Here is an 18616-nt window from a genome sequence, read left to right as displayed (position 1 = left end):
AAGTCTGGCAGGAATCTCTGTAGTCTCTCATCTGACTTTCATCCTCAAACGGCCAAGCCGAATGTGCTAATCAAGACCCTGAGGCTGCCCTACACTGCATAGCCTCTTTGAACCAGTCCACTTGGACTGCTGGCCTGGATAGAATATGCCCGCAACATTATGACCTCCTCTGCAACTAAACTATCGCCCTTCGAATCATCTGTTGGATACTGCATCCACTCTCCAAAATCATCTCCCCAAATACCATCATCTTTGTAAAGCCACCCTACTCAGAACAAAAGAACTAGTGATGTGCGGATCGATACTGAAATATCGATTCTTCCGATACCAGACTTTTATGTTCTAGAATCGATTCTCATATTAAAATATCGATATGTTAGTAATTTAGGGTAAATTTGTAGTTTATTATTAACAGGAACATAGTGGAAAGAAACTATATCATTCAGATTGTCTACATTGGAAGGAACTACTTCCTCTTCTGCCTTTCATAGTCATGTGCGAAATACGGCTGTATAAATGTGTCGCAACCCCTGGCGTGCGCACTCACAACAGTGGCTGAGTGTAAATGAAGTCATATGTGGACGCATTTTACCTCCACAAACAGCTAAGACGCGGTTTGCGATACATGTGGCAAGACAGTGAGGTGTTTTGGCAACACCACTGACCTCATCAAACGCCTCAGAGTAAATCATATCACAGAATATGACGAGCTTATGTTGAGGCGAACTGTAGAGGAGGAGTGGACAGGGACAGGAGCTGCTAGGGCGAGACAGACGTCTCTCACAGAGTCCTTTAGTGCTGCAGGCAGGCAACATGCTCAAATAGTGCACAACTTCAGTTTTTTTTATTTCTGTATGATGAATTCTGCATTATTAAGTGATAAGAACAAGTAGTCTGATGCTCTGTAATCATTATGACGCTATAATTTGAGATGCAATAAAATATACAATAAATAAAATAAGTTTTTGCAAAAAGTATCCGTATCGGATCAGTATCGTCGATACCACCCTGAATTTTACTTGGTATCGGATCAGAAAGGAAATCAGTGGTATCGCACATCACTAAAAAGAACAAAATAAATGTCTGGGACCTGCCTACAGTCCTGGTTGGTTTGGTTGTTTGCTCAGCACATTCCCATCCCTTTTCTGTTTCTGCCCATCTCAAGCTACTTCAGAACATAATATTTAATGTCTTCCATGTCTCTCAACTGTCCTTTGTGGCACTCTGTGTTGAATGATAAGCTCCAGTCCAAAAGCTTTTGGACAATGACACAATTTTTTTGAAATTTTACCTCTATATATCATCAGAATGGATATGAAAGCCAACAATCTGTAAATAATATGTGATTGATGTGCGGGCTCAGTAAAAATGTATTTCATCAACTGTTTGGGAATTACAGCCATTTTTATGTTATAACAGTAATAGGACACAGTGACATAGTTTTACATATAAGGACTGCATTTAATTTAGTATTTAAATACTCATTTGCAACAGTATCGGTACTAACACTTCTGTCTTTGTCTCCCCCAGCTGACACACAACTTCACACAGCACTGCTGCAGTAAAACATGGCCAGTTGGCTCCAGTTCCTTCCACAATACTAAAGCTAGATTTTCCTGGTTACAATGAAGTCCCATTTTGCCAGTTTTTGGAACCAGAGTATGCTCAATAGTCCACCTCTCATCCTCCCTGGACTTTTATCTAGCCCGTTCAGTTCATTTGTTTTATTTTGATAGTTTTTCTTCTTTTGTCTCATTAGTCTGTATTAGTGTCAAATATGTTCCCACCTGTGGCATATTCCCTCATTAACCCTTGTGTGTATATATTGTCTGCATCTTACTCTGTTGCAATCTTCCTCATGCCGTGTGTCCTCCATTTTCCATAGTGAGAAATGCTAGGAATGAGAACTTTAGGTTACTTTGTAACCCCGGTTCTCAGAGTAGCATGAGTCAGACGTCTCACCAGACAGCCCTTCTTGCCGGGGTGAAGCAAGAAGAGGGGCTTATCTTGAATATAGACTATGCAAACTATTTAAGAGTGGGTGGCTCCGACATGGTCATTGCAATCACCAGCCAATCAGAATTGGTGGATTGAGATACATGCTTATGAGGAATATGCAGGGAGGCGTATCCCATAGTGGACCCAAAACAGTATGTGAAGAACTACTTAAACTTTGCATAGGTTCTTTTCGGGTATTCCGGCTTCCTCCCACAGTCCAAAGACATGCACAGACAGTGTTAGCCCTGCGATAGACTAGCGACCTGTCCAGAGTGAACTTTGCCTCTCACCCTATGGCAGCTGCGTTAGGCTCTAGCCCTCCAGCGACCCTGAATTAATAAGCGGAATAGGATGGATACTTTGACACCCACTGGACGGGATACTGCAGCTAGGCGCCAGGGGGCAATTGAAACATTTTGGCTTTTTAGACACCACTAGAATATTTTATTCACTCTTTGCTTGCAGATAGGCAAGCACACAGATCCTCCCTTCAGCAGCTGAAGTAGTTGACATGTAAAGCCCTAAACAACACTTTTTTGAGGATGTTAAAGAGGTCAATAAAACTAAAAGTTCAGCATTGAATTACCGATTTGTCGTCATGAATGTTAATGTTGTAGCATGTGTTAATGTTAGATGCTTAACTGTTTGTATTTACATAATGGCCACAAACCCAGCCTCAGGGATGTCCCAAGCCCATTTAATTGGGAGGATTACATCAGATAGCACAAATTGCCAAATCTTTGCCATTCCATCCACTGTGGTAACCCCTGAGAAAATACTGTTGACCATGAATTTTATTACAGCTATTTGAGCACGCTGTAGGTATTAAAGGTAGTGCCCTGCAGTGGTTTGAATCACATCTATCTAATAGACTGCAATTTGTTAATTTAAGTGAAGATTCCTCTTCACACACTAAGGTTAATTATGGACTTCCACAGGATTCCATGCTAGGACTAATTCTGTTTACATTATGTCCGTTAGGTAGTTGAATTAGATTGCATAACATGCATTTTCACTACTATGCAGATGATACTCAGTTTTATTAACTGAATGATGCTGAAAAACTAGTTTGTGTATTTATTATCTCCATAATGGACTTCTGTAATTCATTATTATCAGGATGTCCTAAAAACTTCTCTGAACCTGTTTTTAGTTATGCTGCAATAGGTCTAGACTGCTGGGGGCTTGCCATAATGGTGTGAGTGTTTCTTCTTCAGCCACCCTTTTCACTCACTATGTATTTAATCATTAGTTATTATTGATCTCTGGCTCTCTTCCTTAGCATGTCTTCATCCTGTCTTCCTCCCCTCACCCCTAACTGGTCACAATTAGATGGCCGGCCCTCCCTGAGCCGGCTTTCAATTGAACTGAAATAAGGACGCAGAGAAAGGTACCTTTATCTGACAACCACATTAGCAGAGTGTTAACTTGTAATTATAATTAAGGTATAATTAATTATGACATTAATGTGGGAGATGGGCAGCAAAAGTTATCTGATGGGCAGGCAGGGGCTGGGTTCACCAGCTGGAGTCAAATGGATCTTGGTCTTATCAGTAGCAAAGAATGTTAACCAATAGTGAGATCATCATAGAGCAATCTTTTATTTTTTAAGTTGTGTTCGAGTTCTGTTCGACTGCTGAGGTGATTTGGTTTCTCTGTATTATTATAAAGTGCCTTGAAGCAACTCTTGTTGTGATTTGGTGCAATATAAATAAGGCTGAAATGAATCAAATTACACGGAATTGAAAATTTGCTCCAAGGTAGTATTTTAATATTAATAATTTGATATCCTGTACGTCTCCTATAAAACAACTCTGCTAAGTGGTTTTATAGGACTTTTGCAGGATATTGAGAACTTGTGACTGAGGGCGGGCACGGCATATTGAGACACGTATAACAGATTGAGAGCCCTTTGGGCAGACGTTTCCTCTAATCCAGTGTCTTCATTCCAAAACCTCTAAATTTTCCAAGTGAATGCGGCTTCATATGCACTGATAAAGAGAGAGAGTGTGAAAACACAGGTCAGTGCAACCAAAACTAAGTTTGTTTGCTACTACAGGGGCTCTCAAACATGATTGTCTGACCAGTGGCCCTGTGCCCAGTGCTGCAGTTTTGTAGAATGAAGCTGGGATCAGTTTTCATTCCGGTGTTTCACAAATTGGATAAAGTAGTAGAAAGGTGGATGGTGCTTTAGTGTGTTCTTTGTTGTACTTGGAGCCCTGTTTGATCCATGACTTCTGCAAGACATGTTTTTCAACAATTGGGTGTATTTCTGTTGGCATGTCGAGAAAAATTCAGTTTGGCAGATAAAATTCTATTTTTGCTGCTTTGAGTTCTAGGGGGGCAATCTGCGAGCTCCCAAAGGAGGCGGCTGTCTGAAAGCTAAAGATCTGCTTCTGGATTATTAACATGAACAGTTCTGATTCTCAGAGCATGTTGAAGAGACTCGGTAAGCTAGTTAGTGAGTAAGTCAAACTGTTCACTGCATTTTAGGTTTAAGTCTTCATTGTCATTGTGAAAAATAGATCTCCATGCTATACAAGTCTATTGTCAAACACTGTCAGCCCTGCAGTCAGTAGGTCACAGCATGACAGGCGGGCAGGTCTGATACATCAGCTTGTCGTTGTAGTGTGCTTCAGTGTGGTTGTACTGATGAGGAGGTGGACATTTGGGCTGCTACACAGAGGTTACTCATGTGAATATGCAGCTGCTGTTGACATGTTCCGCCCATCATTGTGGGTGTTGTTCAAATCACGATTTTGTTCTCTGCTGTGTTATGTCACAAACAAGTTGGATGAATTGAGGTTGCAAATAGCAAACATTCATGCATCCTTCTTATCACCGAGTCCTGGCTTCATCAATACTCTGCTATTGAGCTAGCAGGCTACACCACACAGCCCCATGACCGAACAGTGGACTCCGGTAAGGGACCACTACACTGCAGCCCTATCCAACCTGAAGAGACTTCTTCGCCCACTTTGAGGCCATGGTACCGGAGGTATTGGAGCCACAGCAGCAACACGCCGCCCACAGCAGCACCACCCTCACCCTGGAAGAGCACGAGGTGAGGCGCACTCTGCAGGCCGTTAACTCGAGGAAGGCGGCTGGTCCTGATGGTGTGCCAGGTTGAATATTGAGGGATTGTGCAGAACAGCTGGCTGGGCTCTTCACCAGGATCTTCAACAAATCCCTCACACAGGCGACTGTCCCACTCTGCCTCAAGTCCTCCACCATAGTCCCCTTGCCTAAGAAGCCCCACATGACCAGCCTGAATGACTACAGAGCAGTGGCACTCACCCCAGTGGTAATAAATGCTTTGAGAAGCTGGTCCACAGACACATCACAGCAGCCCTCCTGCAGCCTGGATCCACACCAGTTTGCCTACAGAGCAAACAGGTCCACGGAAGACACTGTAGCCACAGCACTCCATGCTGCCGTAACACACCTGGAAGAGCATGGGAGCTATGTGGGGATGGTTTTCGTGGATTACTGCTCAGCTTTTAACACCATCCTTCCACACAAACTGGTGGTCAAGCTACAGCACCTGGGGCTTCCATACAGCACCTGCATGTGGATCAACAGCTTCCTCCAGGGCCGTAGACAGAGAGTGAGAGTTGGCCACCGCACATCCTCAGCCCTGAGTTTCACACACAGAGCTGTGTGTTCAGTCCACTGCTCTACTCTCTCTACACACAAGACTGTACCCATGTCCACCAGAGCAACACCTTTGTGAAGTTTGCAGACGACACCACCGTGATGGGGCTCATCTCCAGGGGTGATTAGTCTGCTTACAGAGACGAGGTGGAGCAGCTGTCATCATGGTGTAAGGCCAATAACCTCCTCCTTAACACTTCAAAAACCAAAGAACTCATAATAGACTTCAGAAGGAAAAAGGCAGAGATCCAACCACTATTCATTAATGGGGACTGTGTAGAAAGGGTGGCAAGCTTCCACTTCCTGGGAGTCAACATAGAGGAGAACCTTTCCTGGAGCGTGAACACCTCTGAGCTGCTGAAAAAGGCCCAACAGAGACTGTACTTCCTGAGAATTCTCAGGTGGAATAACATCACACAGAGACTGCTGGTGTCCTTCTACAGAGCCTCCATTGAGAGTGTTCTAACCTATTGCATATGCATCTGGTACACTAGCTGCACAGTGGCTCAGAGGAAAGCACTCCAAGGGGTCATCAACACTGCCCAGAAGATCACTGGCTGTCCTCTCCCCATGCTGGAAGATGTACACAACACCTGCTGTCTTAAAAAAGCTCAGAACATCAAAAAAGATACCTCACACCCTGGCCACTCCCTGTTTGAACTGTTGCCCTCAGGCAGACGGTACAGAGCAATCAGTGTAAGGACTAATAGACTCAAACACAGCTTTTACCAAACTGCAATAACACGTCTGAATGCTGCTACTAAAAAATCACGCTACTCTTGAATTGATCTATGCACTAAGTCATTTATGTGGGAATGTATGTGAATGTTTGTTCATACAGTTAGATTATTCTTATTAGCAAATATTCTTATTAGGACTTTAAGTATTCTATTGATTTTATTTAAATTTTATATTTTTATGGATGATGCACTGATCGAAGACCACTTCTAATTTCGTTGTACCTGTGACAATGACAATAAAGACATTCTGATTCTGATGTCTCATCTTCCATATTAGCGTTGTTGTGGAAGTAGGCATCTAAATACTCTAAATACTCTTGAGTGTGGCTAATGCCCACAGGTATTGTGGTAGGAACTTCTGGCAGCTCCACAAACCTTGCTTGCATCAGGACTGTAGCCTGGCAGCTTCTCCGTTTACTTTGCTTGTGCTGCAGCTAAGCTCACTGCTGAGCTGTTTGACCAACGTGATGCGGTTGATCTGCACTCTGACCTGACTTCCAGTTGGAAAAACTGAGGTGTCTCTGCGACTGGACTGCTGTTGCTAGAGTGGAGTATCTCAGGATCCTGGCGATGCTTGATGTGTAAACAATCTTTTTACTCTTCTGCCCTGAGCTGAATGCTACTGTTCAGCCTATGCAGAGAGGTAAACATAAATGACTTCAGCAAACAGTCATTTGTGTTGTATTTTTTCATTGGTGCACCATTTGTAATACTTTCATTGTTGTAAAAAGAGCAACAGATGCAGACCTTGACTGGTAAATGCCTTGCCAAAAAGCTTCCACTCTTGCTCTTATTTTGCGCTTCTGTTATTCAACCAGTCAGTGGTGGACTTGAGCAGACATGAGCAGACCAAGAATAAACATATTTGTTGACACATAGATTCAGTTACTTACATGACTATGAAGTGTCATATAACAAACTTATCACAAAATATATTTCAGAAATAATTCAATTCAATTTTATTTATATAGCGCCAAATCACAACAAAAGTCGCCTCAAGGCGCTTTATATTGTACAGTAGATAGCACAATAATAAATACAGAGAAAAACCCAACAATCATATGACCCCCTATGAGCAAGCACTTTGGCGACAGTGGGAAGGAAAAACTCCCTTTTAACAGGAAGAAACCTCCGGCAGAACCAGGCTCAGGGAGGGGCGGCCATCTGCTGCGACTGGTTGGGGTGAAAGAAGGAAAACAGGATAAAGACATGCTGTGGAAGAGAGACAGAGATTAATAACTGATATGATTCGATGCAGAGAGGTCTATTAACACATAGTGAGTGAGAAAGGTGACTGGAAGGGAAAAACTCAATGCATCATGGGAATCCCCGGCAGCCTACGTCTATTGCAGCATAACTAAGGGAGGATTCAGGGTCACCTGGTCCAGCCCTAACTATATGCTTTAGCAAAAAGGAGTGTTTGAAGCCTAATCTTGAAAGTAGAGATAGTGTCTGTCTCCTGAATCCAAACTGGAAGCTGGTTCCACAGAAGAGGGACAGAATAATACTTTTTAAATAAAAAAGTAATGTAATAAATAATATACCAAATCACTTTCTCCAGCAAGTAATTAACCCTTTAAGACCTACCATAGAGCCAAGTCTATGGAGCTTACCTTTAAAAGAAAAAATAAATCTTTCTTTATATTTTTTACATGCTGTAGTGCCATTTTTGGGAGCATTTCAAGTTGCTATACATTAATACAACTGCTACATCCCAAATTTTAATAATATGTATGCATTAAGTCCATAGTAACTACATAAATTGCAAAAAAGTGAAATAAACTACAAAAAATTGAAAATTGTTTTAGTTTTTTTTAGAAAATATTTCTAGTTTATCGCTCAAAACTGTAAATACAAAAAAGTTGCACAAAATAGTTTCCCACCATAAATACTATAAATACAATAAATATTATAATGCAAATTTGCCAAAAAAACCCAGCATGTGCATCAAAATAAACTATTTCCAGCAGTGCAATTCGAGTTCTAAACATCCCAGAAACTATACAGAAAAGCATAAAGTCAAACATGACTTTTAAAAACACCAGTAAAGGCTTATAAGGCCCCGAAGGTAAAAAACTACATTTTCCGCGAAAATGATGTCACTTCCGGTTTCGGGCAGGTAATGGCGGACATGCGATAGTTCACGCTGACGTCTATTCCAATGTAGGAAATGTTATGAACAGCTGATCGGATCGGCAAAGCGTATTTCTGGAATATTATGTTTTTGTTGCTGCAAATGCTTTTTACACAATTTTTGCAAGGCCATATGTGGAAGGAACCCGTGACTTAGGACAAGCTGATGGCATAAAATGTAAATACAACTCCTCCGGTTTCATATGCAAAAAAAATTTATTACGGTAGCTTATGTGGTTGCAGTTCTACAGGGATTTAAAAATGTTTACACAAAACGGAGCGTGCCCGCTCCGACCGGTCTTAAAGGATTATGTAATATACTGCATTAATCTTCTTTTTTAATAACGAGTCCAGAAACAAAACAGAGTTCAAAACAAAAGGTGCTGGAGTCCAGGAACACAGTTCAAAACCCAAAATCATAGGAGCAGGAGTCCAAAACCTAACCAAAAACAGTCCAGGGACTCGTCATGTGCCCAGTGAAAACAGTCTGAGACTGAACAGTTCAGGGGGCCGACCCAGATGCCAACGGCACAACAGTCCATAACAGGGCATTTCTGGGGGCCAACAGCATGGAAGACTATGGCGACAGAGCAGTTCTGGAGGCTGACCGCGTGGAAGGTGGCGGCGACAGAGCAGGTCCAGAGGCTGACTGCGTGGAAAGCGAAGGCCAAGCAGATGTGGTTGTAGGCGACGACCCTTGGGCGCCTGGAGTGCTGGACGTTGCTTCATGGGTGCAGGACCAGATGAGGCTGAACCAGACGAGGATAGGACCCAATGCAGACCGTGGAGCAGGCAGCGGCGTGGAATTCGCAGGTCGTGGAGCAGGAGGTGGTTGAACGGACTCACCAGAGCCCCCAGCAGACACAAGAAGGTTCTGGACGAGCTCACCAGAGCCCCCAGCGGGAGCAGGTGGCGGCGTCGGAGCCATTGAGTGCTGGACAGGCTTTCCTGAACCCCCAGCAGACATAAGAAAGTGCTGATCAGGCTCTCCTAAACCCCCAGAGGACACGAAGAAGTGCTGGCCGGGCTCTTCTGAACCCCCAGCTGACAAGGAAGGTTGCTGGACTGGCTCTCCTGAGCCTCTAGCGGGAACAGGCAGCTAACCCTGAAAGTTCATTTTTAGGTAGCTCTGAAACCGGGCCGCAAATCCTCCAGCGAATCCTCCAGCGGGCCGAGCTGAAAATCCTCGGATTAAGCTGGGCTGAAGCTGCTGCTCTGGGTGGACATGCACGGTGGAGATGAGGAAGTCCTAGATAAGAGGGTGCAGCAATCCGAATAGCCAAGGGACTCCAGAAATCATCCTCTGTAACCAGAGAGCTAACTCCTCTTGGTATTCCTCAACGGGCAGCACTAACCACTCTTGACACAGAAACTCCGCTGTGAAAACAATGTCCTCGTGGAGCTCAGTGGAGGGATTATAAGCTGCTGGGTCCACTGTCTGGTCGCGATCTTCTGTCATGATTTCGACTGTGTGTAGGCAGGAAAGGACCTAAATGCAGACTCAAACTCAAAGAAACACAGCTTTGTTTGATGAATGACAAAACGGTACAAAACTAGACTGGGAAATTATAGCTAGACGCAATGAGGCACACAGGGAAACACACAGCCACGGATGAGGGAGATCACGACAACAAGCAGAGGAAGACGCAGACACTATATATAAGAGGGGAACAGGGCAAAGAGGAAACACCTGGGAAACACGGCTGACACTGATTACACAGACGAGAAGGGGGAGAGCAAAACAGAACATGATGTACACTGACACAAGACTATCAAAGTAAAACAGGAAGTACACAGAGATGCAGACTGGAGGGAGCGAGAGAACACAGAGGAGCAGGAGAGAGAGAGAAGACATGATGGGATGGGGGAAACAGATAAACATGAAAAGCAGGGGGAACTCAGAATAAAACATGAGGAAAACAAGACACAAGAACTCACACAACATACATAAACACAGGCATACAGAGGGTGAAGACACAAAGGGAAAATACTAATAAATCAACGAACTAAACAAGGAATGTAAGAAACTCAAAACAGAATACCAAAGACTACTAATGAACCAAAACATAACCCATAATACAAAATATCACAAGAATACAAGAAAACACAAAATGCCCTCCAAAAGGACCTAGAACCATGACTCCCAGTGGATATACTGAACCTTTCCATTTCTGAATGATGGCTTGAACAGTGCTCCGTGGGATGTTCAAGGCTTGGGAAATCTTTTTGTAGCCTAAGCCTGCTTTAAATGTCTCAGTAACTTTATCCCTGACCTGTCTGGTGTGTTCTTTGGACTTCATGGTGTTGTTGCTCCCAATATTCTCTTAGACAACCTCTGAGGCCGTCACAGAGCAGCTGTATTTGTACTGACATTAGATTACACACAGGTGCACTCTATTTAGTCATTAGCACTCATCAGGCAATGTCTATGGGCAACTGACTGCACTCAGACCAAAGGGGGCTGAATAATTACGCCCACCCCACTTTGCAGTTATTTATTTGTAAAAAATGTTTGGAATCATGTATGATTTTCGTTCCACTTCTCACGTGTGCACCACTTTGTGTTGGTCTTTCACGTGGAATTCCAATAAAATTGATTCATGTTTGTGGCTGTAATGTGACAAAATGTGGGAAAGTTCAAGGGGGCTGAATACTTTTGCAAGCCACTGTACATACTATAATGTATACATAAAACCTTTAATAAGTGATGCTGAAAGACAGTGTCTTCTACTTTGACAAGGCCAAGGCCCCTCATTAGTCTTCATGGCTGACTAAAGCTGGTAGTTTCTCTTTTTCAGCATGAAAAAGTATTTGTTTGACAGCACTCCAAGAAAAGTCCAGGGAACTCATTGAAGAGCTCAGAAAGATTCTATGAAGGTTCTCGGTCATCCAGGTCATCGTAGTCTAAGGAGCTTGGAAAGAAAAGCGAAAAGTTTCACCTCTCGTCCCAGAAGCTTCTTCAGTTCTAAGAGCGACTGGTGGAGAGTCCCTGATTTACACTGAACAAAAATATAAACGCAACACTTTGTTTTTGCTGCCATTTTTCAAAAACTCAAAGATCTGAAACATTTTCTACATACACAAAAGACCCATTACTTACAAATATTGTTCACAAATCTGTCTAAATCTTTGTTAGTGAGCACTTCTCCTTTGCCGAGATAATCCATCCCACCTCACAGGTGTGGCATGTCAAAGTGCTGATTAGACATCACGAATATTGCACAGGTGTGCCTTATACTGCCCACAACAAAAGGCCACTCTCAAATGTGCAGTTTGATCACACAGCACAATGCTACAGATCTCGCAACTTTTGAGGGAGCGTGCAATTGGCATGCTGACCGCAGGAATGTCTACCAAAGGTGTTGACCATGAAATGAATGTTCATTTCTCTACCATAGGCTGTCTCCAAAGGTGTTTCAGAGAATTTGGCTGTACATCAAACCAGCCTCGCAATTGCAGACCACGTGTAACCAACCACACCAGCCCAGGACCTCCACATCCAGCATATTCACCTCCAGGATCATCTGAGACCAGCCACCCGGACAGCTGCAGCAACTGTCAGAAACCATCTCAGCGAAGCTCATCTGCATGCTCGTCGTCCTCATCGGGGTCTGGCTTGTCGTCGTAACCGACTTGAGTGGGCAAATGCTCACATTCGATGGCATCTGGACTGTTGGAGAGGCATTCTGTTCACGGATGAGTCACAGTTTTCACTGTTCAGGGCAGATGGCAGAGAGCATGTGTGGCATTGTGTGGGGGAACAGTTTGCTGACGTCAATTTTGTGGATCGAGTGTCTCATGGTGGCGGTGGGGTTCTCGTATGGGCAGGCGTATGTTAACAACGAACACGAGTGCATTTTATTGCTGACATTTTGAATGCACAGTGATACCGTGTTGAGATCCTGAGGCCCATTGTTGGAGTGGACCATTATTCCACAGCCCACAATCAACAACCTGATCAACTCTATGCAACGGAGATGTGTTGCACTGCGTGAGGCAAATGGTGGCCACACCAGATACTGACTGGTTGATCTGGTTGATCAAAGAAATGCTTACTAGCAATAAAGTGACCTTGAGTGGTTTAAAATGACCAACGTAGCAGCTTTACAGATTACTGTGTGAGTGATTTAAACTGACTTTGAGTGAAATAAAGTGACCAACATGAGCAGGATTCCTGAGAGTAGGATTGTGCAAAGAGCAGCATTTGTATTTACAAGGGCAGTGGTATGTGGAGTGCAATAGAGTCAGTTAGTGGTTTGTGTGGGTGTGTGTGGTGGGGGGGAGTGGGGGAGCCGGTAGTGAGTTTGGGGGTCTGATGTCTTGTGGGAAAAAGCTGTCTCACAGTCTGGAGGATCAGGCTCCAATGCTGCGATAGCGTCTGCCGGATGGGAGGAGGGAGAAAAGTCCATGTGAGGGGTGTGAGGGGTCAAGCATGATGCAGGAGGCCTTAGTGACATGGCGCTTGTGAAAGATGTCCTGTAGCAGAGAGAGAGATGTTCCGATGATCTTGGCAGCTGCTTTGACGATCTGATGTAGCCAGCTGAGGTCGCTGACTTTGCAGTTTCCAAACCACACAGGGATGCAGTTGGTCCGAACGCTCTCTATGGTGCCTCTGTAGAACATGGTGAGGGTGGGAGGAGGGAGGTTGGCCCGCTTCAGGCGTCTCAGGAAGTGGAGGCGCTGCTGGGCCTTTTTGGTGATGGAGGTGGTGTTGGTGGTCCAGGTGAGGTTGTCTGAGATATGAACTGCCAGGAACTTGATGCTGTTAACAGTCTATACCAGGGGTCGGCAACCCGCGGCTCCGGAGCCGCATGCGGCTCTTTAGTCCTTATAGTGCGGCTCCGCGTGGTTTGGGAAAATAAATTAGAAGTATTTAGCTGAAGTGTATTTTATTTATGTTAGTTCTTTTAAACTTGTAGTTCTAAATTGGAAGATTATTGTGATATTGAAATATAAATATAAAATTATATTCAATTATTTTTTCCTCGCTCAATATAAGCGTCACACTCACCGAAAACCGTGCATTTATCGAAACTTTCAACCCCAGGTAGGCCAATTATGGATCTTCGGATCCACGTTATGTCAGCAGCTCCACCGTGAACTATGTTAAAGACAAACACTGCTCACGCCTCACAGACGACAGATGACAGCTTACAGTCCTGCGTAAACTGACTTCGCACAGCACCGATTTGCAGACGCTGTGCGCAGAGGTTCAGGAGCAGAAGTCCCATTGTAAACACATCACGGCAGACCCGACGATGTTTGCATGAACGCGCTTTTCAGCATCTCTTTATTGACCACTTTTCACACACGGTTGCTGTACGCATACAGCCGGTTGTAGCTTCGCAGCTCACAGCCCGACACACACCACCAACAACAACAGCAGAGAGAGCACAGACTTTAAGGCGGCGAGGTGTGATTGCGGGTGCCGCTCAGGTGCGTCCGCCTCCCCTGCAGCGGCGCTGCAGACCACGCCCCTGCCACACGCATTAACCAGGTAAAATACATATTTAGGCAGAATTTTGCAAATATCTATTTTTCAGCAGCATAGAGCTTTTTTACCAATTATTTTTTAAAAGTCAGGTCAAGGCTCCAAAAGCCCAAAGGAGATATAAGGGAGGCAGTTGAAAATTTCTGTGAAAACATTGGCCAGCTGATCAGCACAGTCTCTCAGCATGCGACCTAGTATCTAGGATGTTGTCTGGTCCAGCAGCTTTCTGTGGGTTGACCTTGGTGAGAGATCTCCTCACGTCGGCTGCAGGCAGAGAGATGGTCTGGTCGGTGGTGGGGGGCATGGCTTTCTTTACTCACGTGTTATTCAGTGCATAAAACCATGCATAGAACTTGTTCAGCTCCTCAGGAAGTGTGGCATCTCCATCACAGCTGCTTGGTGCAGGCTTGTACTGTGTGACGGCCTGAATGCCCTGCCATAAACTGCGAGAGTCCTTTGTGTTGTGGACTTGGCTCTGTATCTTTTGTGCATGTGCAAGCTTTGCTTTTCGGATGGCGTGAGAGAGGCTGGCTCTGGCTGTTCTGAGAGCTGTTTTATCTCCAGACCGGAAAGCAGCATCTCTTTTTCTCAGAGATGCACCTACCGCTGCAATGAACCAGGGCTTTTCATTGGCTCTTGTGGTGATGTTTTTGGAGACCGTTATATCCTCTGTGAACTTACTGACGTAGCAGGTCACAGATTCAATAAACTCGTCAAGGTCCAAGAAGCCATTTTAAACATGTTCCAGTCTGCGCACTCGAAACAGTCCTGAAGCACTGAGACAGCCCCACTTGGCCAGACTGATCATTTTTCTGGCTGGTCTTGTGCATTTCAGCAGTGATGTGTACGTGGGCAGCAGCATCACAGTGGCATGGTCAGATGAGCTGATGTACAGGCACACAGCTGCCTTGTAGGCCCGCGCACATTGGTGTAAACCTTTATCCAGGCAGTTCTCCCCTCTGGTTGGGAAGTTCACTGTCTTGAGATTCGCATAGTTGAAGTCGCCGGCTATGACAAAAAAACCTTCCGGGTGCGCAGGCTGGAGCTCGTTGATAGCGTGAGACAGTTCTGCTAGTGCCGAGTTAGCATTACCATTTGGTGGGAGATACACTGCTATAACAAGTAGCTAGGAAAACTCTCTCGGTAGGTAGAACAGGCGACACTTAACAATTAAAAACTCCACCTGGGGTGAGCAGTGGCGACACACTTCAGCCGAATTCGTGCACTAAAGTTTGTTGATGTAAATGCACAAACCACCGCCCCGGCTCTTACCAGACAAGGAGGCTTCTCTGTCGGCTCGATAGCATGCTAGCCTGGTTAGCTGAATAGCCGAGTCAGCAATGTCCGCTTTCAGCCATGTTTCCGTGAGGATGAAAACACAACAGTTCTTAACTTCACGCTGGGTCGAATGCTGGAGCCACAGATAAACTGTCCAGGGAGCGAATGTTGGGGAGCAGGATGGATGGAAGTGCTGGTCGGAACGGGTTAGCCTTTAGCCTAGCGCTAGCACCGGCACGCCTCGGTGGGGGGTGGGGGGGTCAACAAACCCAAACTCCGAAGTTTCTCTGTCGGCAGATTAGTCGTGGAATTTGTGCTATTTTTCCTGATTCTGAGCAGGAATTGTATGTTGTAGGTGGTACGCATCGTACCTCGGTCGCGAAACAGAACAAAACAATACACCGTAGAAAAAAACACTGAATTTTGCTGGAGCGCTATCAGCCGCTGCCTGCTTGTGGTGCCGCCAAAAGTATTTTATCTGTACTTTATTGAGTAGCTCTAAACACTACTAACCAAGAAAAGATGCCAATGGGTAACCTAATTCAGTACCTTTTTTGAGTATCCTTGTGATTCACAGAAGTGAATGAAGGCCAGTTCAGCCCCAGTTCAGCCCCTTTATACATTGAGGAAAGTGTCTGTTAAAGTTTCAACAATGACTCTACAATAGTATTCCTGACAGTAAAAATGGGTCTGGGCTCTGACTATAGGGGTGTCCAAATTCATAGGTTATGTGAAAACTATAACTTTAATCTCAGCCAAACCAATTTATTCATGAACAAATAAAACACCGAAAAAAGCCAAACAATAACATTTAAGTTATCTAAGTGACTTATATATCATGTTTAACCTGAGTAGCGAAAGACTGCAGGGGGTTTGAAAATGATGTGCAGGGAATTCGCTGTTATCGCCCCGGCTAGCTATCGAGCTAGTGGGTAACAGACATTGGAGCACTTTTGCAAATATATGATATCTTGATAAACCGAGCAGATATTTGAAGTTTACACAGCTACATTCTTGCCTGAAAATATCTTGAAAGTTTATTTTGTGACCCAGAACGAGTAATAACAGTAATATTAAAACTTAGTAGCAGCCGCAATTGTTGGAAACTGGAACTGGCTGGGCCGCGCTATGAATTCTGGGATATGGTGGGCCACGAAGGATACACCTGACCCGCCCTTCAAATTCGGGGAAAAGGAGGACACATTTGTTGGCTGCATTCGGAGGAGTCTACGAATTTGGACAGCCTTCGTTGCATCGCTGTGACGTAATCGGTCGACAAATGCAGCCTCAGGAGGATACGGCCCATGAATTTGGACACCCCCTATATACAGAATGCTGGTAGTCTTCAAATACAGTTAAGCCCATAATTATTCATACCCCTGGCAAATTTTGACTTAAAGTTACTTTTATTCAACTAGCAAGTTATTTTTTGACTGGAAATGACACAGGTGTCTCACAAAAGATAATAAGATGATGTACAAGACGCATCATTGTGGAAAAAAAATATTTCTCAGCTTTTATTTACATTTGAGCAAAAAGTATCATGGCCAGAATTATTCATACCCTTTACAAACTGTCACAGTCTCTGGGAAAATCCAAAGTTCCATACCATTCCAAATAGTCAAAGCTGTTCTAAAGCATCCTAATTACCCTGATTAATTGGAAATAGCTGTTTTACTCAACTCAACAGGTGAAAAACAGCAGCTCTCTGCAGGTGGTCTGTGGACATTCATGGCTAAGACAAAGGAACTCAGTGAGGACCTGCAGCTGCACATTGTGGCTGCTCACAAGTGAGGAATGGGCTACAAGGCCATATCCAAATGTTTTCAAGTTCCAGTGGCTACAGTGCAAAGTATTATTAAAAAATACAAGATGTTCCGCACTGGGGAAAATCTCAGAGGACGTTGTCGGAAGCCAAAAGTGAAACCTGTGCTGGCCAGGAGAATAGTGAGAGAGGTGAAAAAGAATCCAAGGATCACCACCAAGGCCATTCTGGTGAATCTGGGCTCTGCTGGTGGCAATGTCTCAAGGCAGACAGTCCAACGGACACTGTTGGGTTCCACGGATGCAGACCAAGGAAAACGCCACTTCTCCAGGCACTTCTAAGGCATGCAAAAGCTCATTTGGCCTTTGCAAATGCTCATCTGGACAAAGAAGAAGATTTCTGGTCTTCAGTGTTATGGTCAGATGAAACAAAAATTGAATTATTTGGTCACAATGATGTTGCCTTCATTTGGCATAAAAAAGGAGAAGCCTTCAACCCAAAGAACACCATCCCCACTGTCAAACATGGTGGTGGGAACCTAATGCTTTGGGGGTGTTTTTTAGCCAATGGACCAGGGAACCTAATCACAGTAAAAAGCACCATGAAAAAAGAGCAATACATGAAGATTCTCAACAACAACATCAGGCAGTCTGCAGAAAAACTTGGCCTTGGGAACCAGTGGACATTTTAGCACGACAATGACCCAAAACATACAGCAAACGTGGTGAAGAAATGGTTAGCAGACATCAACATTAACGTTTTGCAGTGGCCTAGCCAGAGTTCTGACTTGAATCCAATTGAGAATCTGTGGAGGGAGCTAAAGATCAGGGTGATGGCAAGAAGACCCTACAACCTGAAAGATTTGGAGCTCATTGCTAAAGATGAATGGGCAAAAATGCCTGTGGAGACATGCAAAAAGCGGGTCTGCAATTATAGGAAGCGTTTGATTGCTGTAATAGCCAATAAAGGCTTTTCTATTGATTATTTGAGAAGGGTATGAATAATTCTGGACATGATACTTTTTGCTAAAATATAAATAAAACCTGAGAAATATTTTTTTCCACAATGATGCCTCTTGTACGTCATCTTATTATCTTTGGGGAGACACCTGTGTCATTTCTGCTCAAAAAAGAACTTGCTTGTTGAACAAAAGTAACTTTAAGACAAAATTTGGCAGGGGTATGAATAATTATGGGCTTAACTGTATATATCAGTGGAATAGATTAGATTTCTTTGCCTTACATTTAGTAGAATCCAACATTGTTCTTTTCCTACAGAACATTACAGGCCTTTACCCTAGAGGAGAATTCAGACTTCCACCATCTCTCTAACTGGTCGATCGTGCGTGTCCTGACAAACCTGTTCCTTTACTCCCTCTTTTTTTAAAGACGTTTTATCTTTTATAACCTTTCTTTTTAATGTGTGTTTTCTGGATTTTATTGTTTTTCTTTTATTGTTCTGTTGTTCTGTCTCTCACCCTTGAAATTAAGCAATCATTAAAATAGAGACTGTTCATTTCTGACTTACAAATTCACAAAGTGATCAAATAGTTATTTC

At 44.0% G+C, this 18616-nt stretch overlaps 1 protein-coding gene across 1 annotated transcript in view; it reads left to right on the top strand.

The window, feature by feature from the left end:
* Positions 1–18616, top strand: part of LOC100702663 (retinoic acid receptor beta) — a 54943-nt gene that overhangs the window by 7117 nt on the left and 29210 nt on the right. The window lies entirely within an intron of this gene.

The sequence above is a fragment of the Oreochromis niloticus genome, linkage group LG22, assembly GCF_001858045.2.
Source record: "Oreochromis niloticus isolate F11D_XX linkage group LG22, O_niloticus_UMD_NMBU, whole genome shotgun sequence".
Taxonomy (NCBI): Eukaryota; Metazoa; Chordata; class Actinopteri; order Cichliformes; family Cichlidae; genus Oreochromis; species Oreochromis niloticus.
This window is presented reverse-complemented; position numbering and strand designations above follow the sequence as displayed.